We start from the raw sequence: 26,838 nt of genomic DNA on the forward strand, positions 1-26,838 counted from the left end.
TTGCTGGAGTTTGCTCTGAACTAGGAAAAACTGCTTTTTCCATTGATGCTTCCAACACCTGGAATGTCCTCCGACTGAAGCTTCTTCCTTCTCTTGCTGCATTTAACACATCCTGCGCCAAAAACGTTGTACAACGTGTTTCAAGTTCATGCTAATTCTGCCAATCCACGGCGTACGACGTTATTAAGATCATATTTCATTTTTTCGCCATGTTATTCATATTTCCCTCACGGAGCCTGGTCTGATGCAGTGTGAGCCGGCACAACTCTGCAACCAGGGGGCGAAATTAAAGCCTGCCGCCCGCCAGGGGCGCTCAGTTTTTACCTTTGGCGCTTGCCACTGAGAGCCCTGCCCGCCGTGTGGCGTGTGGACGTGTAGTTCATAACGATACTCTTATTTTGAAAATCTGTGCGGGTCTCATTTCCGGCCCAAGCGCAGCTAGAGTCATAATATCGATGGCTCCGGCAGTTAGCAGCATTCGGTTCGTATGATATTCTTATTTTGAAAAAAAACGTGGCAACGAGTCATATCCGCCCAGCCGGGCCAGCCCTGCAGCGGGATACTATTGGCTTCTGCTCGTATCAACAGAGCGGCCCGCAGCTCTAGTGCCACTGCTAACGTTAAGCTCTCAGAATGGTAGCAGCTCGCCCGCAGCATCTAGTGCTAACGTTAAGCTCTCAGAATGGTAGCAGCTCGCCCGCAGCTCTAGTGCTAACGTTAAGCTCTCAGAATGGTAGCAGTCTGCTCTAGTCTAGATCGGACCTCCATGAGCTGCATAATACCTCCGTTCCCTCGTTAGCTAGCTTGCGTTAGCTAGCTCAAGTTAGATCGATCTGTCCCAGTAAACTAAATTGTCTTAACGTTATCTACCGGGCTAGCAGTAGCTACAGATAGCTCCTGATATCAATGTCTTATAACATTGATTGAATGCGTATTCTAGCTGAGGGCATGTTGAATGTGATTTGACAAAATAACCGTAACGTTAAAAATAGGGTCCAGCTGCATCGCCGGAGAATCCTTGCATGCTGAATGTAGGGTCTAGCTGAATATAGGGTCTAGCTGCAGGGCCGGAGAATCCTTGCTGGAGCTGGAGGCTACTCAAGTATACACAGTGGAGCTGTTTGCAGATAGCAAGCATTTTGACTTATTGCGTGGTGGCGATGTCTCGCAGATAATACAACTACAAGTATGATTATATAATATATATTTTATTTTAAAAAAAAATTTATATAAAATATATATATATTTTTTTTTAATCAAAAAAATTTTGGCAGGTAAGAAATATGCTTGGCGGGTAGACTCTTCCCATCTACCCGCCACTGGCCGGTGAGTCAAAAAGTTAATTTCGCTCCCCGTCTGCAACGCTTCAATACTGCCCCCTGGTGGATGATCGGCGAGTTGCCAAACCGGAAATGGCCGAGTTGATCTCGGTGCGTCTCCGAAATGCATCCGGCCACTCGCATATTGTTGCAGGACTCTAGACACACGTCCGTGTGTAGCGATCGCTGCCATAACGCAATAATCGATACGATTTGGCCGTGTATTATGATTAGGGATGCACCGAATGGGAAATTCTTGGCCGAAACCGATACCGAAAATAGAAAACAGTAGAAAACTATTTCTTTTTACCAATGTTGTGGAACATTATGATTATGGAAAAATATATGATTATGGCTAAACTTAACTTAAATAATAAATAATCACTATTATGGGTCCATAAAACATTTATTCAGCACTTCTGAATGCATACAGTACATTAATTCCATCTTTTCTCTGGCTGCCGCGGCGGACATCTGTGCTCTACTGAGCGCACCTTTCTAGTCCCCAGATGAATGCGCTCTCTTGACTCGGCACAGTAGACGCGCGAGCTCGAGAAAGATTATATTATCAACGACAGACAGCATCAATGTGAGAAACACTATCCCCCCCCCCTCTCGCTCTGAAGAATATGCATATTAGATCACTCAGTGATTAACCGCGAAAGGGCATATAGTAAATAAGGATGTTAAAGACGCATTTATTGGACGCGTTGCGCGCAGAGTTTACATAGAAACAGCGCGACTCCCGACAGTGCGACATCATCACAACAACACGCATTAGGTTACAGGTTGTTTCTGTTTCGGTGAAAAAACTCTTTCGGCCGAAAGCCGAAAGGCCATTTTTTGCCATTTTCGGCCGAAAACTTTCGGTGGCCGAAATTTCTGTGCATCCCTAGTAAAAGCCATCAGGAAATGAGAGCAGCGATTATCAGCTCGCGCCACGAGCGTGCGTGCGCACACATATACTATCGATCATCTAGCGTTTATTTGAAAACGATTCATAAATAGGCCGACAAATGACAACGTTCTGGAATATTCCAGTAAAAGGCGATTATCATAGAATGGGTAGTTTTTTCCGCGAAAACGAGTGATTTTCAAACTGCTATCAAACGGAAATTAAGCAATGTTTTTTAATCTGCCTTGACAATGTTGACTGGAAAATGAGTCTTTGATAAGCGACGGGCAGATTAGACACATTTAAAACATAGATTAGGCGATATTAAGTTAACATTGGAGCGGATTTGGGCATTCAAGGCACTAATAAGGAATTAACCTTGGGCAGTGAAAGTGTTAAGAGCCCCTGCTTTGGCATCAGTTCAGATCTTTGTCTTAAAAGCATTCGATTTGGTGGAATGAATTGCAATTCCAGGCGGGGCCGCTGCATGAATAAACCTGCATGTGGACGACTAGACACCTGGCGTGCACCTGAACACAACAGAAGGTGATACCACTATCCAAAGCAATTTACAGTACCATGTAAGAAAATGTTATGGAAATCATGGCCCTACCGCAAACAAGGATAGTGTCCCCATTGAGCTGCACAGGGAATGGAGCATGTTAGTGCCATGTTGTACCCAATGTTAGTGCCATGTTGTACCCAATGTTAGTGCCATGTTGTACCCAATGTTAGTGCCATGTTGTACCAAATGTTAGTGCCATGTAGAGCAACACAAAGCTAGGACAACCAAACTCATGCATAGCATGTCTGCTTTCAGGAGAACAACAACACCCACTTGAAAGTAGCCCGTTCTCAAAACCTGCTACATAATAGCCATGACGCTTGCTACCTCATCGCATAGATAGGCCAAACCTTAGATTAGATTCAAATGTATCGTCTCATTATACAGCACAAGTACAGTACAACGAAATAAATTTTGCCATCCAACCAGAGTGCAAAATGTAACAGTAAAGTGCCACAGCAATATACAATGTACAGGTGATTAAACCGGACTCCGGGGGATATATAAATGAGTACTACTGAGTAATAGTGCTATGTACAGAGTTGTAGTATTACTACTACAGTGACACTATGGTAGTAGCCAGCGGTATAACTACTAGTAAGAGTAGGTAAGGAGATATAGATATAGTATCTACAGATATGTAAAAGGATTATATGCAGGTATGTACAGACAGATGTGGATAAATATATACACACAGTATATACAGCATTATTGTACATACTATCAAGAGTTATACAAAAACTGGTTTATATGTATAAGTAGGTATAGAAAAAGGAGTATTATGCAGGTATATTCAGACAGATATGGATAAATAAGAGAACACAATTATGTTAGTAACACTGACATCAACCAAAGCCACAGCATGATGATCCAACTCTGATGCAGTGTGTATGTAGTAGCAGACTAACAACAACAAAACAAATACCATCACAGCAACTCTCCATCTTCCCCAACTTCACTTCTCGGGAAGTCAGCTTTGACACATAACCAGGCAGGGAGGCCCAAAATCAGTGTTTATTATTGTTGTTGTTGTGTTTTTACATCTTATTGTCAGGCAAAATCCACAGACAAAAAAAGTGACTTGTCTTTATTATGCTCTTTCTCGCTGCATTATTTTGTTTTCCTACAAAGAGAACCTGTCCCAGCAACAACGACATTAGCAGTCGAGCTAACCAACAACGAACAATGCATAACTTTCATCTTTTGAACGTTTACGTTGTGTTTGTAGCATCGTCTACAATAAATCACACGGGCTATCATGTATAATAAATATATACACATAACCCCGTGTATATAAAACCAACAAAGCACGAGACAATGGAGGAGCCCCAAACAGTGGTGGCAGTTTGCTCACTAGTGCGCACGCGCTGGGCTCTCTAGTTAACCGTGTCGGTAGTGCGGCAGTGAAAGGGTTAACGTTCTGTGTGTTGTCGCAGTGAAAGGGTTAACCGGTTGGTAGTGCGGCGGTGAAAGGGTTAACAGTGTTGGTAGTAGTGCGGCGGTGAAAGGGTTAACCAGAGCCCGGCGCGTGAGCAGTAAACTGTGAAGCACGAGACAATGGAGGAGCAGGAGCCCCACGGCGGTGGCAGCGCTGCGGCTTCACGCGCCGGGCTCCGGAGCAGGACTCGCTCTGGAACCTTCTACTTCTTCTTACCTCGTCCTCCTGGATCCACATGAAGAAGCACCAACTGTCACCTGCGCGTGGGAGCGGCGCGGCACTCTGCTAAAAGATAGAAAACAACTTTCCGACGCGGTCCATATTCTTGTCCGAAGCGTTATAGAAACTATTTTAAAAAGTCAAATTAAACTTTTTTTCTTTTGTCTCTCTCTCTCTCCCTCCCTCCGATTTTCTTCTCTCTCTCTGCTGGCCGCTTCGCTTCCTTCTTCGCGTTACGCCATGTTGTCTAGCAGTCAGTCTGGCCGGCTTGATGTGCGACCCGTGGACGAGTCGTTCGTTTCAGATTCATCCTGTTTTCCTTTTTTTGGTTAAAGGTGACATGTACTATAAATGTCATTTTTCAGTCTCTAGCATTGTACCTGCAGCGCGCCACACCCGCAAACTGGAGATTGAAAGGAAGGTAAAAAAAACCACAAGCTGCCGTGCGGACTCTCATCACCGAGAGGGAAGAGAGAGGGAGGGAGAGAGGGGGCCTTGTCAATAACGGCCTGTCTTTTTTCTCTCTCTCTCTCTCTCTCTCTCTCTCTCTCTCTCTCTCCCACCCCCTCCCTCTCTCTCTCTCTCTCTCTCTCTCTACCAGTGCAGACTGTGTGGACTGACTGTCACTCAAAGTGCTTATGGGTGGAGCCATAACAGCCTGAAATCTTGAGGCTGAAAAATGATGGTTTTGAGTACTTGATTAGAAATATAAAACAATTAATTTTTTTTAAACTTACAAATGTCTTCAATAGACTAACAGGAATTGTGTAAAGTTGCCCAAATAGTGCTAGGAATAGCAGTAACAAAAAAATATATATAATAATAAGATATTCCTTTATTAATTGATCCCCTTGGGGAAATTCGGGCGTCATAGAAGCGTGGGGGGTACACGTATGGGCAGGGTAGTAGAAGAAATACATAGATATAGGCAATACAATTACATCTGTCGTCAGCTTGTGACTGCAACTTGTTCTTGTTCGCGGACGACTCAGCCCTGCTGGTCTCTGACAGGGACAAGTTACAAGTTGAAAAAACCCTCAGCTCTGAACTAGGCAGAATCTGCACCTGGCTCACTGATAACAAACTATCATTACACATGGGTAAAACAGAGTCCATTCTCTTCGGATCAAATAACAAACTCAGCAAGACCGACGGCTTCTCAGTTACAGTGGGTGACAATATTGTCACAAGGAAAGATGAAATTACCTACCTGGGTTCCATCCTAGAGGCAAATCTTTCCTGTGACAAAATGGCATCCAAGGTAATAAAAAAAAGTCAACCAACGAACTAGATTCTTGTACCGGATCTCCTCTCTGGTAAACAAGAATACCCTGAAGACTCTGGCAGGAGCACTCATTCAAGGGTACTACGACTATGCTTGCACCTCATGGTACCAAAGCACCTCAAAGGCGCTAAAAACAAAATTACAAACATCTCAAAACAAACTGGTCAGACTACTGCTTGACCTTACCCCTATCCCACCTCTCCCCTGCCCACTTTGACTACCTAGGATGGCTTAGAGTAGACGACAGAGTACAGCAACTTGCAATGGGCCTGGTCTACAAGATACACTACCCAGGTGGCCAAAAAGTTCCGGCCCATTAATGGCCTGTATCCGGCAGGCCGGAAGAAATTAATCTGCCCAAGTCCGGTTGCCGGAATCGGCCAAGTAGGCGGCAATGACTGACTGGCCGATTCCGGCCCGAGTACACTGGGCCAGGTCCGGGGTTGCCGGAAGCGGTGAACGTCCGGTTGCCTAAAGCAGCCCAGATGCGGCCCAAACACACTGGGCCAGGTCTGGTTGCCCGAAGCCTAGCCGGCACTGCCAATGCAATACTGGTACTACACAGTAAATTCCGCAGAGTACATTTGACTCAAACTGAGTAAAGAAATTTTACTCAGTTTGAGTGAAATGTACTCAGTTTGAGTCAGCGGAATTTACTGTGTACCCAGTATTCTGCCAGAGCTACTCCACTATCTGCCTATGACCGTACATTACCGGAAATACAGTAGGAAATGGTTGATTAGTAATACAATGCCACATATTTAAGGACCCTTCCCTTTACCAATGGAGTATTGTCATGTCCCTCATTGAAAAATTCAGAAGTTTACATGCCGTCTCCTACCTCACTGAAATATATTCTCAGTGTATGTGCACATTGTACACAATATACATCATTCTGCAGTGAAGCTCAAATGTCAAGTAAAGTAACAATTACCCCCATACATGCTACTTTTTCCAGTTAAAAATGACAACTTGAATAGATATTTAAACATTTATTAACAAAAAATATCACATCCTCCTCTCTGAACCCAACGACAAAGCCTCCAATGAAATGAACCCATTGTTCCCCTGCAACAGTCTTCTCCCACAGGGGATCTTTGCTTAAACACCTGCTATCAGAAGAATATAGACAGTACTTAAGTACATTTAAAAGTAGAAACTTTGACTTTTACTCAAGTGTGTACTTTCACTTAAACTTTCATGTTAGTCTAGCTTAGCACAATTTTTTAGGAGAATTAATACAAAAACAGAGTGATATGGCCGTTCAGTTGTAAATGAAAGCCTGCATTTAGTAAGACGTTGTTTATAAATGTCTTTTGGTTTGGTTATGAATTAATGACAGCATCTCTATAGCACAGCTCTATTACTAGGACATAAAGTGCTTTGGAATGACTGCATACATCTTTCACAACGGGTGGCCCCAGCAGGAATCAAACCCCTAACCGTGACAGTGTTAGTGCCATGCTCGGAGTGCCAAGCACAAGACCCCAATGTTATGCGGGGCTCTGCTCATAGGCGGGCGGCTCGTGGCGTGGCTCGTAGTCCTGGTTGTAGAAGCAACCGTCGCCCTCCATGGAGCCCCCCCCCTCCTCCCGCGTCACCCCAGCGAGGTGGCGGGTGGCAACCCTGACGGGGTGATCCATGGTGGGGTGGCGGGGGGCCGGCAGGGGGAGGCCCCTGGCCCTGGGGGGGCTCCGGAGAAAAGCGCCAGGGGGCCGGGCCGGGAGGCGCCCCTGGGGCACCCCGGGAGGCGTGGGCATAGCCTTACGGACCACGGGGGAATAGGTGACGTGGGGGTGTGGCGTGGCGGGGGTCTGGGGGAGCTGTCGCCGGCCCCGGCGAGGCGTGTTGGTCCCCGACTTGGAGGGGACGGGACTTCCACTCACCAAACTACTGCCCTACACGAAAAGTGAAAAAGGCAAATAAAAAGAACGAACCACAAATTCAACGACAGAACGAAGACAGAAGAGAAGAGGATGAGATAGAGAGAGATGGGAGAGAGAGAGAGGAGAGAAAGAAGGAAAGCAAGATAACAAAATACAACAAGAGCCACAGCAACAATAATAATAATTTTTAACAATAATTTGTGATGCCATCACACAAACTGGCATTTAAAGGGTTACAATTCAAAATGTATTGAATATGTGTTTATCTTTTATTTTTTATACAATACTTTGTGATGCCCATCACAAACACTGGAATTTAAATGGTAAAAATTCAAACATTCCTGCACCAGAATGCAGGAAATTAAGTCTTTGTAAGAAAATAATGGTATTAGGAATACATTTGCCTCCTGCGTGAACTGTGCATAGCTGAATACTGTATTTTAACGTCGGTCTTATGGTGGTACTTGGAGAGCCAGCAACGTTCTCAGGTGGTACTTGGTGTAAAAAGTTTGAGACCAGGGTGAGGCCAGGCTATGGAGGGCTTTGAAGGTGAGGAGTAGTGTTTTGAAGTTAATGCGTTCCTTGATCAGGAGCCAGTGGAGGGAGTGGAGGACAGGAGTGATGTGTTCGCGGGACCGGGTGTTAGTGAGGAGGCGGGCGGCTGAGTTTTGGACCATCTGCAGTTTATGGAGGGAGCGGGAGGTGATGCCAGTGAGGAGGGAGTTACAGTAGTCCAAGAGGGAGGAGATGAAGGCGTGTATGAGGGATTCAGCAGCAGGGGGTAGAGGCAGTGACGGATTTTGGCAATGTTGCGGAGGTGAAAATATGAAGTCTTGACAATGGAGCGGACATGGGGGTCAAATGAGAGGGTGGAGTCGAGGATGACACCGAGGTTGCGGACTAGGGGGGGGGGGGGTGATGGTGGAGTCATTGATGGTGAGTGTGATGGGTAATACAATAATTTATACTGTAGCATTACAAACCATTTGACAGCCAGGTCCTGCACCTCCGTTCTTGTCCTCTAGGAGCCATCGCAGCATGGCCAAGACCTTCCTCATCCAGCATACTGTCCTTCTGAAGCTCTGAAGTCATTAGTGGCCATGAACCTAGAGAGAGAGAGAGAATACGTTAGTAGATAGTCTAAGGCCAGTGATTCTCAATATTATTTTGCATTTCTAGGACCTCTAATTTAGTCCAATATTTAGCATATTTAGCCACTATGCTACGCACTATGCAAGCTTATACTGTAACGTTAGATGAAAGAAATGGTGGTAATATATAGCTCAGTCAATCACCGAACACAGCCAAATTTGCAATATATAACAGGTGAAACGATAAACGGGCACTTACTTTTATATCATTGACTACAATCTGAATGTTACAGGATGGATCCCACATAAATTAAATAACTATTGACGTTAACTTTCAAACAAGTGAACTCTGACTGAACTTCAACCGTCGTACTATCTTCACAACCAGCGTCTTGTGACAGTCCCCTAAATCTCCCAGAAATCAAATTTTAAATACACAGGAATAAATCCTGTAACAGTGTTTGCTACAATGAAATTATATATTTTATAATTAAATTAAGCCATGGAAGATCTGTGCAGCGTGATATGTATTGGTTAGCTATAACGTCAGTATTCTGCAGTGGCCTGCTAGCTGCTAGCAGTGCTACTGTATGTAGCACTTGTGTCACCTACTTTTCACACTATAAGCCCCACCTGAATGATAGCCAGTTAGCAGCTCCGGGTACAGTAGGTACCCCAACGTTAGCTCTCATAACGTTAGCCAGTTAGCAGCTCCGGGTACAGTATGTACCAACGTTAGCTCATAGTCATACCGTTAGCCAGTTAGCAGCTCCGGTAGTTTACAGATCCCGCCAGTTTCATAATATCGAGCTAATAACGTTACAGTAGTCACTGAAAACACAGACTAAACAGCACTCATTTATATCAGCGGCACGCATTACTTATAAATAATAAAATATATGTGTTGCACAATTACCTGAGGAGAAGATGCAACAGTTGCTCACGACGTGGTGCAGGCTCTGTCTGTAACGTGCTTCAATTCAAATTTCAAACCGGGATCCCCCACAATGCAACGCATCAGTGTTGCCAGATTTGAGAGTCTGCCTTCATCTGACAAACCTTTGATAATAATGGGCGGTTCGGATATTGTTAATCCGATCTGGCAACCATGCTCTTCCTTGTTTCTCCGCACAGACTGACCACGGTTTTGATTGATTGATTGAAAACTTTGTTAACAGATTGCAGAATGGGTACAATACAGTACAGCTCAATACATACAATTGTTAAGGGCATGCAGACCAGAGAAAGACGTTCGTCTTGTTTACATCAGGGACCCCCATTTTCAATTCATCATAACATGACATGTGACATACAGATAGACACTATACATTTATGACATACCAGATTTGCAAATACAGTAGGCCTACTGTTTGTGATACAAAAAGAGTCTAGAAAAGAGAGTATATTTGACGTAGAACCGTACATTATAGGTGGGGGGGGTAGGTTGGGTAGGAGGGGTGGGTGGGGGACACTGTACAACTGCACAAGCACAACTGTACATTGGAATATTGACAAAACCATGTTTGGTACTTTACTGTACATTGGAGGGGGTTGGGTTGGGACATTTACAGGGGCCAGTTTCGAATTGCAGTCTCCCGTAGGTGTTCTTTGAGAGTGTTTTGAAAGTGGGTAGTGATTCACATTCCTTTACATCTTTGGGTAGGGCGTTCCACATTGATGTGGCATAATTGCGAAACGTGTTTAGTCCCTGTTTGAGCCGAATCTGGGTTTAACATGATTTGTGGAGCTCCCATGGTGTTGTGGTCGTGGTATTCACTGACCTTTGGGAAGTATTTTGACATGTACACATATACCTTGGTCGTGTATGTATCTTGTAGACAGGCCCATTGCAAGTTGCTGTACTCTGTCGTCTACTCTAAGCCATCTTAGGTTGTCACGTGGACAGGGGCGAGGTGGGTTCTAGAAGTAAGGTCAAGCAGTAGTCTGACCAGTTTGTTTTGAGATGTTTGTGTAGCAGGGTGGATTATCCCTACTTTATGAGATGTACACTCTCACCAGGTAGGGGGGAACGCAGCAGATCTGAGTCCAACTGAATCCCCGACTTTAGTGCAGGAGTGGAGCTTTAGCAGAGGGAGTGGATGGGGCCTATGATTTACTAACCTAGTATAGGTGTAGTGCGCTGGTCCAGCTTTAACAAATTATCTCTGTATCTTTTCAATGTAAATAATAAAGTAACCTCACAAAGATACTAATCTAATTATCTTTAAAGTGCACTATGCAGTGAGCTGCTGGTTAAAGGCATTAACCACGTATTGTTGGAGACTCGTGTGACTTGGAGACTCGTGTGACTTGGAGACTCGTGTGACTTGGAGACTTGTGTGACTTGGAGACTCGTGTGACTGGGAGACTTGTGTGACTGGGAGACTTGTGTGACTGGGAGACTTTTGTGACTGGGAGACTCGTGTGACTTGTGTGACTTGGTGACTTGTGTGATTTGGAGACTCGTGTGACTCTTGTGACTTGGAGACTCATGTGACTTGGAGACTTGTGTGACTTGTGTGACTTGGAGACTTGTGTGACCTGGAGACTCGTGTGACTTGGAGACTCTTGTGACTTGTGTGACTTGGAGACTCGTGTGACTTGTGTGACTTGGAGACTCGTGTGACTTGTGTGACTTGGAGACTCGTGTGACTTGGAGACTTGTGTGACTTGGAGACTCGTGTAACTTGGAGACTCGTGTGACTTGTGTGACTTGGAGACTCGTGTGACTCTTGTGACTTGGAGACTCGTGTGACTTGAAGACTTGTGTGACTGGGAGACTTGTGTGACTGGGAGACTTGTATGACTTGGAGACTCGTGTGACTTGGAGACTTGTGTGACTTGGAGACTTGTGTGACTGGGAGACTTGTGTGACTGGGAGACTTGTGTGACTGGGAGACTTGTGTGACTTGTGTGACTTGGTGACTTGTGTGACTTGGAGACTCGTGTGACTCTTGTGACTTGGAGACTCGTGTGACTTGGAGACCTGTGTGACTTGTGTGACTTGGAGACTTGTGTGACCTGGAGACTCGTGTGACTTGGAGACTCTTGTGACTTGTGTGACTTGGAGACTCGTGTGACTTGTGTGACTTGGAGACTCGTGTGACTTGTGTGACTTGGAGACTCGTGTGACTTGGAGACTCGTGTGACTTGTGTGACTTGGAGACTCGTGTGACTTGGAGACTCGTGTGACTGTAGGCTAGCTAAGCTGCATGTTAGCCTAGCACAATGAATGGAAGCGGACATGACTGGGTAGCCTTCGGGAGAGGTGTTAGTTGGACAATGCCTAGGCTAACCAGTCATGCCCGCTTCCATTCATTGTGCTAAGCTATAGGCTATCATTGTGCTAAGACTGAGCGAATTTTCCAAAATGTTGGCGTGTTCCTTTAAAGCTGTATTGTCTATAAAACACTTAATATTTCATTAGATGATATGTGTACTTATATAAGCAGATAATTTTCTGCAGAAATGTTGTGCCTCTAATTTAATGTGTTTCAGATGTACTCATGTATGGGATGCATGACTTTCATGTTCAGTTTTACTGTAAAAGGTAATGTACAATTAGCAATTCTGTATATTGGGCTAAACCTTTCTGAAGCAGAGACTTAGTTAGTAGCTCCCCTGTTAGCCTCTTTAGCTCCCATGTTAGCTCCCCTGTTAGCTCCCCTGTTAGCTCCCCTGTTAGCCTCTTTAGCTCCCCTGTTAGCTCTCCTGTTAGCCTCTTTAGCTCCCATGTTAGCTCCCCTGTTAGCTCCACTGTTAGCCTCTTTAGCTCCCCTGTTAGCTCTCCTGTTAGCCTCTTTAGCTCCCCTGTTAGCTCCCCTGTTAGCCTCTTTAGCTGCGGCTGTTAGCTCCCCTGTTAGCTCCCCTGTTAGCCTCTTTAGCTCCCCTGTTAGCTCTCCTGTTAGCCTCTTTAGCTCCCCTGTTAGCTCCCCTGTTAGCCTCTTTAGCTGCGGCTGTTAGCTCCCCTGTTAGCCTCTTTAGCTCCCCTGTTAGCTCTCCTGTTAGCCTCTTTAGCTCCCCTGTTAGCTCCCCTGTTAGCCTCTTTAGCTGCGGCTGTTAGCTCCCCTGTTAGCTCCCCTGTTAGCCTCTTTAGCTCCCCTGTTAGCTCCCCTGTTAGCCGAATCTGGGTTTAACATGATTTGTGGAGCTCCCTGTGTTGTGGTCGTGGTATTCACTGACCTTTGGGAAGTATTTTGACAGCTTGGTCGTGTAGTGTATCTTTTTAGACCAGGCCCATTGCAAGTTGCTGTACTCTGTCGTCTACTAGCCATCCTAGGTTGTCAAAGTGGGCAGGGGTGAGGTGGGTTCTAGGAGTAAGGTCAAGCAGTAGTCTGACCAGTGGGTTTTGTTATGTTTGTGTAGCAGGGTGGATTCCCTACTTTATGAGAGTAGATGTACACACTGTCACCAGCGGTAGGGGGGAACGCAGCAGATCTGAGTCCAACTGAATCCCCGACTTTAGTGCAGGAGTAGAGCTTTAGCAGAGGGAGTGGATGGGGCCTAGGATTTACTAACCTAGGTGTAGTGTGCTGGTCCAGCTTTAACAAATTATCTCTGTATCTTTTCAATGTAAATAATAAATCAGTAACCAGTATTGTTATGTTAGCGTATGGCTGCGGTTAAAGGCCTTAACCACAGTTGTTATGTTAGCTACTGAGCTGCTGGTTAAAGGCCTTAACTAGTGTTGTTATGTTAGCTACTGAGCTGCTGCAGGCCTTAACCACAGTATTATGTTAGCTATGAGCTGCTAACTATAGAGGCCATAACCACAGTATTACATATACTCTTGTTAGCTTTATGAGGCTACATCAACACGCTCCTATGAGTGCAGCATATGTTAGCTTAATGAGGCTACATCAACATCCTATGAGTGCAGCTATAATGTTAGCTTTATGAGGCTACATCAACATGCAGGCTCCTATGAGTGCAGCTAATGTTAGCTTTATGAGGCTCTGCCCCCCCCCCTCCACTCCTCTAACACCCACCTCGCTCTGCCCCCCCCCCTCCACTCCTCTAACATTTTATTTATTAATTTTATTATTATTATTTTATTTGTTGCCATTAAAATAATAGGCAAGCATAGGGCTAAAACATTTTCATAAACAATAATATAATTTTTTGTTATTTGGTTATAATAAGGGCTTTTCTATGCATTTGTCTGATTGATTGATTGATTGAAAGCTTTATTGACAGACTGCAGAGTGGGTACAGTACAGCTGTATTCACTTGTTGCGGTGGTCTCAACGGAACAATTTTGATTGACAGTCGATTCTGCCAATCACACCGCTGTTGTGTGTGGGGGCGGCGTCGCTTGACTGAAACTTCGGCTCTTCCCCGGCAACCATTGCCGGGCCAGAGCCGGTTTATCTTTGGCGAGCCCGAGTCGGCTCTGCCCCGGCAACCATTGCCGGGCCAGAGCCGGCTTATCTTTGGCGAGCCCGAGTCGGCTCTGCCCCGGCAACCATTGCCGGGCCGCCTATTGCTTATTAACAGCGGAGCAGTGCTGCCGTTGCTTCCGCGTTTTCCCTGATTGGCTGCGACACGCCCCGCGGCAGGCGCGGCAACCGCAGAGCGGAGCGGAGCGGCAGAGCTTGCGGCATTATGTAACCGCCCTAATCCGCCATGATTTTCATTCGAAGCTCAGCTCACCTGGCAGCGCAGCGGTCCTGCGGTCCGTTGTTGACAAGTTCGAATCCCATCAATTTTTTTTTTAACGTGTATTCTTTCGCCGGTTAAGGTTAGGCATGGTTAAGGTTAAGGTTAAGGTTAGGCATTGTTTCGGAGTTGGTTAAGGTTAGAACGGTTAAGTTTAGGCGCTGTTAAGGAGCTGGTTAAGGTTAGAGTTTGTCTTAGAGAATGGCAATATTCTTTCTATGGTTAAGGTTAAGGTTAGGCATGGTTAAGGTTAAGGTTAAGGTTAAGGTTAGGCATTGTTTCGGAGTTGGTTAAGGTTAGAACGGTTAAGTTTAGGCGCTGTTAAGGAGCTGGTTAAGGTTAGAGTTTGTCTTAGAGAATGGCAATATTCTTTCTATGGTTAAGGTTAAGGTTAGGCATGGTTAAGGTTAAGGTTAAGGTTACGCATTGTTTCGGAGTTGGTTAAGGTTAGAACGGTTAAGTTTAGGCGCTGTTAAGGAGCTGGTTAAGGTTAGCGTTTGTCTTAGAGAATGGCAATAGACAGCCTATTTCCGCATTGCCGCTCTCTCGCGCTGCCGCGGTCACATGGTCAAATTGTCACATTCTTGCACTCCTCCGCTGTTAAAAAGCAACACGCTGCCGGGCCAGAGCCGGTTTATCTTTGGCGAGCCCGAGTCGGCTCTGGCACGGCAACCATTGCCGGGCCAGAGCCGGTTTATCTTTGGCGAGCCCGAGTCGGCTCTGGCATGGCAACCATTGCCGGGCCAGAGCCGGTTTATCTTTGGCGAGCCCGAGTCGGCTCTGCCCCGGCAACCAGAGCCGGGCCAGAGCCGGTTTATCTTTGGCGAGCCCGAGTCGGCTCTGCCCCGGCAACCAGAGCCGGGCCAGAGCCGGTTTATCTTTGGCGAGCCGAGTCGGCTCTGGCACGGCAACCATTACCGGGCCAGATCCGGCTCATCGTTGGCGTGCCGTGCCGGACATGTGCCGAGTGTGCCGACCGGTAGCCGGAATCGGGCCGAGTATGCTGGCCACCTGGGTACACGACCAAGGTACCCATGTACATGTCAAAATACTTCCCAAAGGTCAGTGAATACCACGACCACAACACCAGAGGGAGCTCAGCAAATCATGTTAAACCCAGATTCGGCTCAAACAAGGGACTAAACACGTTTAGCAATTATGCCACATCAATGTGGAACGCCCTACCCAAAGCTGTAAAGGAATGTGAATCCCTACCCACATTCAAAACCGCTCTTAAAGAGCACCTACGGGAGGCTGCAATTCGAAACTGGCCCCCGTAAACAAAAACAAAAAAAATCCTAATAGTCAGTCTCCTCCCCACCGTATGTATATATTCTCTCCCACCCACCCACCCCCTCCTAATGTACAGCCCCCTCCCCATCATCATATGTATACTCTGTCAGGATCTAAGGGTAACAGTACTGTATATTTGCATATCGTATATGTCACAAATGTAACAGTACTACTATATACCTGTATGTCATGTATGTCCCTATGCCATAAATGTCATGATGTCATATATGAATTGAAAATGGGGGACCCTGATGTAAAGAAGACAAACGTCTTTCTCTGGTCTGCCTCCCCTTAACAATTGTGTGTTGTACCCATTCTGCAATCTGTTAAATAAAGTTTTCATTCATTCATTCATCTGAATATCAAAATATTAGAAAAATAGGGGCACTCCAGTAGCACACGACATAGCACGCTGAGTCGTGAAGCGGTCACCGCATGTCTTCTCCTCCCGTTTCAATCTCCCTCTCTCCTCTGTTGGTCCTGCGGTGACCAAAAAAGCTGAAAATGCTATATAAATAAAATCTTTAAAAAAATATATGTTAGAAAAATAAACAGTATAAGATGCAGGTGATGGTCTGTACCCTAACTGGCATGATATATGTCATACATTGTTGTCCGTACAGGTTTTGGTGGTTGAGTCAGACACACTTTTTTTTAAGTCCCAGACATTCCTAACAGTTCTGGAGTTCTGCAGCCGTTAGTTCTCCAGCTGCTGGCAGCGGTCCGTGCCCTGATGCATCCACGATGGCCCTGGCACGAAGTCTGCGGCTGAATGTGCTCCTCAGCTGGGTGATGAAGTGTAATAACTCGAATGACTCATAATCAAGGGTTTCTGCATTGGGGAGAGTCGTGAATTGCATATTTATTTTGCACCGGACTGTATATACATCCTTATATATTCATATGTTATGATGAATTGAAAATGGGGGACCCTGATGTAAACAAGACGAAAGTCTTTCTCTGGTCTGCATCCCCTTAACAATTGTGTGTATTGAGCGGTGTATTGTACCAATTCTGCAACATAACATTTTCAATCAATCAATATATCTTTCTGTACATTTACTGTACATTTTACTGTATATCTTTGACTGTGTATTCTTATTTTTGACTACCTAAATGTTTATTGTGAGCGATCCGTGGTGCTGAATTTCCCCTGGGATTAATAAAGTACTTCTATTCTATTCTATTCTATTCTATTCTATTCTATTCTATTCTATTCTATTCTATTAATGCTCGACAGTGGACACAGTCACAAGTCACCTCCAACAAACGATAATTGTAATAGAACGGATGACTCTTGCATTCCAATCGTCTGTGAATGGAAGCTGTGACAATTTAACCAGCACCTCGAGATTAACAACATGCAACAATGATCGTCTCCTCCTGACTCCTCTACTCAAGGAGTTCTCAAGAGCAGACTCCTAAAAAATAATGGAACTCCCCATCACTGCGCCAGCTGTGCGCATGCCTGCTCTGCGTAAAGCACAGCACCCCAAGGGCCCGAGAGAGGAGACAACTAAACACAGGAGAAGATAGGACTTCATGTATGACATATTTGACTACGGTATATGAGAAAATTAAATAACTTCCATCTGTGTTTGTGTTTGGGAAATTGGGGGTACCGTAATTATAGATTTTACTTTTCACTTGCAATTTTTTGTAGACTATGTAGCCTAAAACTATGTGGACGACTTACAGCTGTCAATTATTGCTTTCAAAGACTATTATAGATAGATAGATAGATTGATTGATTGATTGATTGATTGATTGATTGATTGATTGATTGATTGATTGATGATTGATTGATTGATTGATTGATTGATTGATTGAAAAAAGATAACATCATTGAAAACAATTACTGGCAATTATTTAGGTTAAGCAATGCATTAACATAAAAAGAAACAGATTTGTACACATAAAATAAGTATACAGTAGGCAGTGGTAGTGCGTGGGTTATTTTGTAAAGGCTTTACGTAAAATCTACAGTTCCAGAAGAATGCATTTAATTTGCTAACAAGGAGGAACTTGGTGGGTCAATGCCCCTTAACCCCTGTCACTGTAGGCAGAGGTAAATCTGTCAAAGCATATGGCAGAGGAGCCCCCTGTATTCTCTTAAATTTCCCTAGAATACACACCATCATTATTGCTAACAAGGGGGATGACATCTGGCCCGACCCATTCTACCCCGCCGCTGCTGATACCCCCCTGGTTGTATAATAGTTAGTTCACTGGGGCGACAGTGGCTCGTTAGGTAGAGCAGTCGTCTGGTTATCCGGAGGTTCCCGGTTCGATTCCCACTCCTCCCGGGCAGCATGTCGAAGGGTCATTGAGCAAGACACTTAACCCCTAATTGCTCCCGATGAGCAGGTTGGCACCTTGCATGGTTGCCTCTGCCGTTGGTGTGTGAATGTGTGAGTGAATGGGTAAAATGTAAGGAACAAATTGAAAAGCGCTTTATAAATGCAGCCATTTACCATTCTGTGAACTGTGTTTTTGTCAGGTCAAGACCATCTTATGGAATACTTCTTTTAAAGATTTATTTTTAGCGTTTTTGGGAAGACATGACCGACAGAGGAGAGGGATTACGGGAGAAGATGTGGGGGAGGAAATGCGGCAAATCCGTCCGGGAACCCTGGCCGCGGAGGTCTGCTACACAGTATGCGGTGAGCCACTCGGGCGCCCTGGCCGCGGAGGTCTGCTACACAGTATGCGGTGTGCCACTCGGGCGCCCTGGCCGCGGAGGTCTGCTACACAGTATGCGGTGTGCCACTCGGGCGCCCTGGCCGCGGAGGTCTGCTACACAGTATGCGGTGTGCCACTCGGGCGCCCTGGCCGCGGAGGTCTGCTACACAGTATGCGGTGTGCCACTCGGGCGCCCTGGCCGCGGAGGTCTGCTACACAGTATGCGGTGTGCCACTCGGCCGCGGAGGTCTGCTACACAGTATGCGGTGGCCACTCGGGCGCGGAGGTCTGCTACACAGTATGCGGTGAGCCACTCGGGCGCCCATGGCAATACTTTTTTTTTTTTTTTTTAACTTACATTTTTTATAGACAAACAACACTTACACAAAAATGAAACTAACAACACAATAAGAAAGAATGAAGTGAACATAAATAGTTATATGGTTAGCATGGTTAGTTATATGGTTCCACATCAGTTGTTTTTCCAGGCACTTAATACAAAGACTGATTGTATACCGCCCTTAAACAGGCATAAAAAATATAATACCTAGTAAAAAAGAAATTAAATACTGACTAAGGCAAACATGTGTGATATGGGTCCAGTGACCCTCCTTGAACTTCTTTCTTCCCTTATCCTTCGCCCTTTCTATTTCTTTTATACTCAATTTCTCTTTGCCTTTTGATTCACCCACATACAAACCACATCATCCTTGAATATTAATCTCACATCAGTTGGTCTTCCAGGCACATAATACAAAGACGGAATGTACATCACCCTTAAACAAGCATAGACAATAAAGAAAAATCATAATACCCTCAAAAAAACTAAAGTACTGACTAAGGCAAAGTGCGTGACATGGGTTCAATGACCCTCCTCAAACCTCTTTCCTCCCTCATCCTTCGCCTTCTTGTGTTGCATTCGCTTCTCCCTCTGTGATGTCGTTCCCGTCCCCCTTATATTCCTCCCACTTTCCCCATCTTTCCCCAAATTTCTCCTCCTGTAGCCTCAGCATGTGCGGTATCCTCTCCATATCCTGTATCTCCTCTACTATTCCTTCCCATTGTGCTATTGTCGGTGGGTCTTCCTTGTACCACTGCCTCGTTATTGCTTTTCTGGCCGATATCAGCATTATCTTTATTAAATATTTGTCTCCCCCTTGTATACCCTCGTGTGTCAGGTCTCCTAAGTAAAGCACCAGGCCCGTCTGGGGTAACCCGTATCCTATTATTCTGGTTATTGCCTCCCCTATCTCCTCCCAATACCCCTTCAGCTTCTGACATCCCCAGAATACGTGTGTGTGATTTGCCCCCTCCTTCCCACACATCCTCCAGCATGCCTTTTGTGTTGGTGCATACTTTCCCTTCAACTCCGGGGTTATAAAGAACCTGATTATGTTCTTCCATCCAAATTCCTTCCATACCCTTGACCCTGTTGTTGAGTGCTGCACCTCGCATATGTTATCCCATTCCTTCTCTGTGATTCCCATCTCTAGTTTTCTCTCCCATTTCTCTTATATAGTCGGTTGTGTGTCCCTTGCTGGCCATTATAGCCCGGTACAGTGCTGATATTACCCTTCCTTTCCCCCCTTCGTACGCCCTTACTATCATCCTAATTATTCCATTCTGTTCCTTGTCTTTGTCCCCTCTTATTTCTTTGTTATAGTAATCTCTAATCTGTAGATATCTGAAGTGGTCCCTGTTTTCTAATCCAAATTTCTCCTTCAGTTTTTGTAGGGTCTGCATTTCCCCCTTCTCTACCATTTTGCATATCGCTGTTGCCCCACCTCTTTCCCACCTTCTGAATCCATGGTCCACCCTCCCTGGCTCGAACCTCTTGTCATGTGCTACCCATCTCAGAACCCCTGACTGCTTCCCCAACTTGTGTGTTTTTACTACTCTGTTCCATATAATCAAGGTGCACTTGGTGATTGGATCTAACAGTTCCTCTTTCTCCTTGAATAGTTCCCTATCTCCTACCAGAACCTGTACTTTGTATCCCCCCCCTTCTTTTTCAATGTCTTTCCATCTAGCCTCATAGTTGTCGTTGCACCAGCACGTCACTGCTCTCAGCTGTGCTGCATAATAATAGTCTTGTAGGCTGGGTACTGCCATTCCCCCCTTTTCCTTTGGTAGTTGTAGCGTTTTATATCTGACCCGTGGTCTTCTCCCTGCCCATATGAACCTTGATACCAGTCTGTCCCACTCCCTGAATTGGTTCTGTGGTATCTGTATGGGTAGTGACTGAAACAGGTATAGTAACCTTGATAGTATGTTCATCTTAATAACCTCTATCCTTGAGTTGAAGTCCAGGGGCATTACTGTCCATCTCTCTAAGTCTCTCTTGATGTTCTGATTGATCTGTGTATAATTCGCCTCAAACAACTTCCCCACCCCTCTCGTAATGTTCACCCCTAGGTATTTAATCCTGTCCATGTCCCACCTTATCCCATACTCCTCCCTAATTTCTGTCGTTGGAGTATAGTTCCACGCTAAGGCCTGTGTCTTTGTCACGTTTAGTTTGTATCCTGAGTAGTGGCCATATTCTTTCAGTAGATCCATCAGTGCCGGGAAGCTCTTATCTGGTTGTCTCATGTACACTATCACATCGTCCGCAAATAGGCCTAATTTGTGTTCCGTCCCCCTTATCTCTATCCGCTTGATGTCCTCGGTCTGTCTGATCAGTTGTGCCAGTGGTTCTATGAAAACGTCGAAGAGCGTCGGCGAGAGACAACATCCCTGTCTGGTAGCCCTCTCCAGTCTGATTCTATCCGTCAGGCTGCCATTCACCTTAATTCTCGCTGTCGGCTCCTGATATAGTGCCTTGATCATCTTCATTGCCCTTTCGTTTAGTCCGAATTTCTCTAGCGCCTTATATAAAAATACCCATCTAACACTGTCGAATGCCTTTTCTGCATCTAGGCTAATCAGTACCGCACTCCCACCCTGCTTTTGTATCTCCTCCACTATGTGTAATGTCTTTCTTACGTTGTCCTGCGTCTGTCTCCCTTTAATGAATCCAGTCTGATCTTCATCTATAATGTCTGGCATAAACGTCTCGAATCTCTTTGCTATTATTGATGTATACATCTTATAATCCACATTGAGTATGGACACAGGTCTGAAACTACTACATAATTCTCTATCCTTCCCTTCTTTCGGTATCGTGGTGATTATGGCTTCCTTCCATGAGGGTGGCATTTTGCCCTCTTCCATCGTGTGCCTGAATGCCGCTCCTAACATGGGCGCTAATTCTACTCTAAATGTCTTGTAGAATTCCGATGGGAATCCGTCGCTCCCCGGAGATTTGTTGTTCTTTGCTCTACTAATTGCCTCTTCCAGTTCCCGTTCTGTAATTATTTTATTTAATTCTTCATTCTGTTCTATCCCTATTGATGGTAACTCCAGCTTATCCAGAAAAGCGTCTATTTCCTCTTCTCCCGCTGCCATTGGCTGTGTGTATAGTGTCTTATAGTAATCTCTAAATGTCCTCTCTATTTCAGCTGGGTCTCTCAATATTTCGTTAGTCTTTGTATCCCTTATTGTGTGTATCGTGTTTAACTTCTGTTGCGTCCTGATTCTCCTAGCTAGCAGTCTAGTCGCCCTTGGTCCCCCCTCATAATACGTCTGTTTCATAAACCTTGCTTTCTTTTCTATTTCCGTCAATAATTCCCTATTTATCCTGGCCCTTACTTCTTTGATTTCCCTGAGCGTTTCCTGTTCTGGTGCTTCCTCTCTAAATCCTTCAGCTTCCCTATCAGATTGTGATATGTCTCCGTTCTGGCTCTCTTCAGTAGTGCTGCTTTCTCCATACATTTTCCCCTTATTACCGCCTTCAGTGTGTCCCATAGAATGTTCGGGTCGACCTCCCCGTTGTCATTCTCCTCCTTAATTCCACTCACCAACCCCTTATTATTCAATAGTCCCACATTTTCAGTCTCCAGACCGTGTTCCTCCGTCTTCCCTCAAGATCTACTGTCAGATATGTCCGCTACCACTATTCTGCTTTCCTTTACCCTGTAGCTGTCCCCCGTCGTCATAAGGAAATAATCTATTCTCGAATATGTCGCGTGTGGATGTGAGTAGTGCGTGTATTCCCTGTCCAAAGTGTGCATCCCCTCCAAACGTCTGTAATTCCCATTTCTGCCATTTGTATATTCATATACCTACTGATTTGTGGTCTCCCTTTCCTAGTACTTGTAGTGTCCATGTCATGATTTAATACCACATTAAAATCCCCTGCACATATCAATATCCCTTCCAATTCCATTGCTATCATGTCATAAATGGTCTCAAATAAACATCTCTCACTCTCCGGGGGGGCATATACATTTACTAACGTTACGAACCATCTGTCCCTCCATTTTCCCCTTCACCAGAACAAACCTCCCTTCCTTGTCCCTTATTTCTTTGACCATTTCAAATTTTACCGTGTTCTTGATTAATATGGCTACTCCTCTCCTCAGGGTCCGTTTAAAGGAACTATAATATGCATTCTCATATCCAAATCTTTTCAGTTTCTTGTGTTCCTGTGCTATAAGATGCGTCTCCTGCAAAATTACCACTTGCATCTCACCTTTTCTACATTTCAACATCACTTTACTCCTCTTTATCGGATTATTCATTCCATTTACGTTCAACAACATCATTTTTATACCTTTAACCTTTGCCATATTCCTTCTTCGTTCGTCTATCAGTCCCACCCATGTCACATACAATTTTACCTTCGGTTGTAGCCTCCACTCTCTTTACCGTGTACCCATAATAGTTAACAAAAAAGAAAAACATAAACTCTACATAAAGTGCTCCCAAGGTGTTTGGGGGTTCCCTGTGTCCCCCCCTCTCCCCTGCTGGTGGGTGAAGAGTAACTGCTCTCTTAGTGAGAGGGCTCTCCCTAGCGGCGTGGGGGCCTGAAGCCCTGGCCCCCATCTTCTCACTATAATTGTCCAGCATTTGTGCTGTTTAGTGCGTTCGAGCTCCTGGTCAAAGTGCTCTATATGTCCTTCCTCCTGTCCAAAGATCCCCACCTCCTAGGTCTCTCTTAATGTGAGTCACACGTTCCATTGCCCCTCCTTCCACCCAGTCAAACGTGTGGTATCCTCTGTGTGCGCCCATGTATTTTTTTTCATCTATTTCCTATGTGTATTTCATATTTATCTTCTTAATTACTTCCATCTGTGATACTCGCAATGTGTGTTCATGTATGTGTTTCAGTAGGCATTATGCGTTGTCTATAGCTGGGACATGTCTGTTCGCCCCTGTAATTATCTTCATTCGTAATGTCTGCGGTCTCATTGTGTTTGTGTGTCTGTGTGTTCCCTCTGGGGCATCCCTCCTAGGCCTTCGCTGGAGCGACGGCTCCCTCTACTGGCCACTGTTGGTATACCCTCGTTTCATGAGTTGTTGCCTAATTATATTCTTACTTATTTACCTCTGCAGCATTTGTAGTGTTCATGCATATGTGTTCATGCATATGTTTCGTCAGTTCTTATACAGTGCTTCTATCTGGGCTGCTTATTCCATTCCTTGTGTGTGTACTCATCCCGTTTGTTTCCCCGTGTTCCTCCTCTCCTCTCCTCCTCTCCGACTCCATCTCTCGCCTCCTCGTCTGCCTTCGCCCTCAGTCTGCCTCGGTTCACTCCGGCCCTCCTCTCTCTCCTCTCTCCGCTCCAGGATCCCGGTCTCCTACCCTGGTCCACCCGCGTGCCTTCTCCATTCTCCGTTGTAGGCTCAGCGTCGGCTCCACCTCGTTCCTCCCGTCTCCTTCCTCCGCTACCTCCATCCCCCTCCGTCTCATCTCCTTCGCCGCCTCCAGCGCCGTCACGTATGTCACGGTCCCCTCCTTCCAGTGAATCCGTAGCGAGATCATGGGCGATTGGAACTTTATTCCGCTTAAGAGTTCTCTTAAGCCCCGCGTAGGTCCGGCATGTTATTGCCACCGCTGTTGAGTAGTCGTGGTCAAACGACAGCCTTTTCCCCTCGATCTCTATTTTCTTGCTCCACGCGGTTCTGAGTACCAGTTCCTTTACCTCGAATCTCAGAAAGTTAATAATCACCGTTCTCGGGGGTCTGCCCGCTTGTGGCTTCGGAGCAAGCGCCCTGTGGGCCCTCTGAATCTCCATCTTGTCCAGTCCCGTCTCTTTCAATTCCTTCTTGATAAGCGTTTCCACATATAGGGCCATCGATTCCCCTTCGACTCCTTCCTTCAGTCCCCATAGCCTGATGTTATTTCTCCGTGATCTCCCTTCCATGTCCGACATCTTTGTCCTCATCTTTTCTTGTTGTTGAATTGCTATCGTTAATACCTCGTGTATCTCCGTGTTCCACTCCTCTGCTTCCGCCATTCTTATTTCCAGCGCGGTTACACTCCTACCCTGCTCCGCCATCTTCTCATCGACCGATTTGAGTCCTGTATTTATTTCACCTCTGAAATCCTCCTGTTCCTTCCTCAATTCCTCCCTTAACCTCCCGATATCGGTCCTTATCGTGTCCGTGCTCATTTGTATATTCGCCATTGTCGCCAATATTCCGGCCTGCATGATCACGGCCCAGCCTGGCATTCCCCTGTCGGTCCCAGCCGATCCTCCCGCTTCCTCCGCCTGTCCCCTCCCGTCCTCGTTTTTCGGGGGCTCTGTTCCTTCAAATTCACCTCTTCTCATGAGTCCTCCATTTCTCTCTCCTTCGTATTTATTGTTTCCTCCTTGCTTCTCGTGTGCATCGTTATTTTTTATTTCTTTTCTGGTCCTTATTTATCCTTTTTTTTTACTCATTTGACCAAGAGCTCCACCGCACGTGTGCTATCCGTCTGCTCTCATACCGGAAGTCCATGGCAATACTTCTTTGACTAAATTGTTCTCTAGACCAGGAGTTGTTCCAAATGTTTCAGCCAGGAGACTGAAAGGACTGTGGAGTCATTTTGGGGGGGGGGGGGGGGGGCAGGGGCTCAGGCATCAAAAGGCCACACACCCACCCACGCACCCAACATCTTTAATTGGGATGACTTTTAAGGGGGAATCATGGTAAACTTAAAGGGGAACTATCTTATAAATGGCCTTTTTGAGTGTTTAGCATTGTTTCCTAGCTATGTGAACTTATATTAATATGATCTATGTCTCAAAATTCTCATATTGGCGCATTCTTCCAATTCTCCTCTCACAATATTCACCCTCACTGAACTGAGTCGTTTGAAAATGTGCCCTATATGTGATGTCATAAAGACACTGCTGCATGTTAATGTTCAGGCGAAGACGACGCTGCGCAGTGGTTTAGGAGCCCAGGCTCAAAACAGCTCGAGATCTTGAGGTAGAAAAATGCTGTTTTTGAGGACTTGATTAGAAATACAAAACAATGAATAAAAAAAATATATATATTACAGAGGTGTTCCATAGACTCACAGGAATTGTGTAAAAGTGCCCAAATAGTGAAAGAAATAGTAAAATAGTTCCCCTTTAAAATCTATGCATAGAAATACATCAATAAACACTTTTGCCAAGAGAGCATTTCTGGATGACACTGCAAAGGGACCGGGGCTCAACGCCCTGCTGTTAACTAAGAAAACATTCTCATTTACAGCAGTAGCCTGGGTAGCAGTTCAGAGGGATTTGAGGATAAAAAAAATTAAAAAACATGCACACTCCTGGGAACTGCCCAGTACAACCAGTCTTATACTGTCTTTTACTAGAGGTGACAGTGGATCAGGAGGTAAGAGCGGTTGTCTGGTAATCAGAAGGTTCCCGGTTCCATTCCCACTTCTTCCGGGCACCGTGTTGAAGTGTCTTTGAGCAAGGCAATTAACCCCTAACTGCTCCCGATGAGCAGGTTGGCACCTTGCATTGTCCACCGTCAGTGTGTGTGTGTCAATGAGTGAATATGAGGAACAAAATTGTGAAGCACTTTGGATAAAAGCTATATAAATGCACCATTTACTATCATGCACTTTGCTATCATGCACTAAGTAATCTTCCTTGCCTATACTACTATGCACTCAACACTGTTTGACAAACAATGTTACTTAGCTGCCAGAGTTGTACCCTTCCTGCTGACCTGTTGTACAGAACCTGTAAATCGCTTTGGATAAAAGCATTCAGCTAAATGACTGAAGGTAATGTTGGCAACTGAGCAGCTTCCAATCTCCAGCCCCAACCTTTACACCACCACCCCCAAGCAGAACTGTATAATCCCAACCTTTACACCCCCACCCCCAAGCAGAACTGTATAATCCCAACCTTTACACCCCCACCCCCAAGCAGAACTGTATAATCCCAACCTTTACACCCCCACCCCCAAGCAGAACTGTATAATCCCAACCTTTAGACCCCCACCCCCAAGCAGAACTGTATAATCCCAACCTTTACACCCCCACCCCCAAGCAGAACTGTATAATCCCAACCTTTACACCCCCACCCCCAAGCAGAACTGTATAATCCCAACCTTTACACCCCCACCCCCAAGCAGAACTGTATAATCCCAACCTTTACACCCCCACCCCCAAGCAGAACTGTATAATCCCA

The 26,838-nt window shown here is 45.5% G+C and overlaps 1 protein-coding gene across 1 annotated transcript in view; it reads right to left on the reverse strand.

Moving 5' to 3' along the window:
• apc (APC regulator of WNT signaling pathway) overlaps window positions 1-4,646 on the reverse strand; it is a 236,617-nt gene extending 231,971 nt beyond the window's left edge. Inside the window, exon 1 of the mRNA XM_084325051.1 lies at window positions 4,434-4,646. The gene's annotated coding sequence lies outside the window, so the exon portion shown is untranslated. The remainder of the gene's footprint in view (window positions 1-4,433) is intronic.
• Window positions 4,647-26,838: the final 22,192 nt, after the last annotated feature.

This window comes from Notolepis coatsorum, assembly GCF_963971535.1.
Source record: "Notolepis coatsorum genome assembly, chromosome: 11".
Taxonomy (NCBI): Eukaryota; Metazoa; Chordata; class Actinopteri; order Aulopiformes; family Paralepididae; genus Notolepis; species Notolepis coatsorum.